Raw genomic sequence first — 2,696 nt, 5'->3', positions numbered from 1 at the left:
CATGGCAAACACTGTGACTGTCCCATGACAGGTCCTGTGCAGTAGGCAAGGGTTGCCCCATTGCATGGGAAGGGGGGGGAAACATAAAAACCAGAAGTTCGTTAAACAATTTGTCCCAAAAGGAAACAAATTCTTGAAACAGACGGGGACACATCCCAAATGCAAACAGTGCCAGCACCGCTGGCACATGACCTCAGGATGGTGAGGGGATCCCTGCCCTCCTGCCGTCTGTCTCCTTCCTCTGGCTGGCAGGTGACCCATCTGGAAGGGGCCCCTCTTCTGAGGGCTCTCTTGCGTACTTTAACTGTAGCAGTATAAATATTGCATGAGGATTTTGAATGAAAAATCTTAAGAAACAAATGCAATGCAGCACTTCCTCATTAGAGGAAAGATACTTCCTTAAAAATGAATGTTAATTAACAAGGAAAAATCCCTCTTGTAAAGAAGTGAGGTTTGGGAAAGCATGGAAGACCCAAGAGTAGGATACAAACCCCCTCTGACTGCAAAGCTGTGAAATAGGATTGAAGATATCTTGACTAGGCTTTGGTTCACTGGAGAAAATTCCTTCTTCCTGAGTCATGCAGTAACCACGGGACTGAAGGACAGAAGTGAGGAAGGATATCTGTGTGTTTTCTTTCTTTTCCTCTCAACCATTTAGAGAAGAGCCAGGATGCACCTTCACAGGCCACAGCCTGGAAGGGACGTTCCCATTAACCCAGTGCAAATCCATTTATACTCAGCTGTCTTTGCAAAAGCTTCCTCATTAGCTCCTTACAGAATGGGAGCTCTACTGCAACACCAGCAACTGAACAAAGCAGGGCTCCACACTGGACACCCAGAGCAGAGAGACTTCTTGTAAGGCATCACTTCCATCCTAACTTCTACATCAAAGTACAGGTGTAGCAGAGCCCTGAGCACACAGAAGGCACGTGCTGCCAGTGGTAGGGAGAGCACTTGTTTGGTTTCACGTGTAACGTCCTCCTTAAAATAACCAGGGGAAAACTGTACTGGTTGTAAATGACTTATTGTGCAAACCCCTCGCATATCCAGTCATTTTTGCTACCATCCTGTGAGACTGCAGTTCAAAATCCAAACTGAAAAAACCCCAGGAAAAGCTCCATAAATTCTTCTGCAATCTAGTTCCCATGGAAAACAACTAAAATATTGTTTCTACCTGCTAATAGTGGCCACGGGATTGAGTACACATGCTCCATAAATTCTTCTGCAATCTAGTTCCCATGGAAAACAACTAAAATATTGTTTCTACCTGCTAACAGTGGCCACAGATTGAGTACACATCAACTGTATCAGAGTCACAACCACTGAAAATCTTGCAAAGCAAATTTTCTAAGATCTAAATTGTACTAAGTCTGATAAATATGTTTTGCTACAATGATCAAATCATCAAAACACTAATAGAGAGCAAAAATTCTGCGTTGAGGTAGGCCCCAGTCTGTGCAAGGGACCAAAACCACTGCAGTGAGTCAAGTGTCCTGGGGGCTCAGCAGGAAACAACCCAGACTGGATGGCTTTGCCTCACACAGGAACATTCTAGAGAATTTCATGTGTGCATCAACCCTCCAAACCACAACCCTCTGCACACCAAAACCATCAGAACCCGCAGCCCACAGGGCTAGAGCAAGGCAGACGTATTCTCCTTAACCAGCAACTAGAAACTCCTCAGGCAAGACTCACAACAGATCAGACAGTTCCTTCTGGAAAAGGTCAGCAATGCTTTTTCAGTTCCTGTACTGGCCTGTGAGACATATGAAGGTCTGGGATACTTTTGGTTCAGATATTTGAATGGACAGGCATGGGAGTCCTTGCCTATCTTGTCAGATTTTCTGTCTCATTTCAAAATGAACTGGCATGTGATGGCAAAGGCTGAGATGTACAAGCAAGCAATTTGAAAGGGACAACTGTGTGATATCCTGCAATAAATGTTAAGCAGCACCTTTGGTGAACCCAGAGGAGGAGGATTGTTACTGTGCTCCTACTGCACTGCCATAGATTGCGACAGGAAAGGCCACCTCCTTCCTTACACCTCAGGCACGGCATTCACTGGTGGCAAAGGGCAACTTCAGGCAAAGGCTGGTTTCCCTCACTCTGGCTGCAGGCACTGCTCGCTCGGAGCAGCCGGACAGACGGATGGGCTCTGCCTGCAGAGCACCTTCCACAGTCACAGCATCCCAGACTGGGTCAGGCTGGAAAGGACCACAGTGGCTCATCTGTCCAACCTTCTTGCTGAAGAGTCGTTCTAGAGCGCATGGCACAGGATGGCATCCAGACAGTCCTTGAGTATCTTCAGCGCAGGAAACTCCACAGCTCTCTGGGCAATCTGTTCCAGTGCTCAGTCACTGCATCCGAAAGTTGCTCTTCTTCGTGTTCAGGTGGAATGTCCTGTATCGGTTTCTGCCCGCTGTCTCTTGTTCTACTGCCCGACACGACCAAGCAGAGTCTCTTCTTGACACCTCTTTCGATATTTCTACACATGGATGAGGTCCCCTCTCAGTCGTCTCTTCTCGAGGCCGAACAGGCCCAGCTCCCTCAGCCTTCCCTCACAAGATCCGCTCCAGTCCCTTGCTCAGCTCTGTCGCCCTCCTGGAGCTCCCGCGGGGCCGCCCCGGCGCTCCCCAGGCCGGGCCCCGGCGGAGCCCCGCGGTCCCGGCCCCGCCGCCCCGGCCGTGACGCGCCCG

Source organism: Onychostruthus taczanowskii, unplaced genomic scaffold (assembly GCF_017590055.1).
Source record: "Onychostruthus taczanowskii isolate IOZ18803 unplaced genomic scaffold, ASM1759005v1 scaffold19, whole genome shotgun sequence".
NCBI classification, from domain to species: Eukaryota; Metazoa; Chordata; class Aves; order Passeriformes; family Passeridae; genus Onychostruthus; species Onychostruthus taczanowskii.
Note: the sequence above shows the minus strand (reverse complement) of the source record.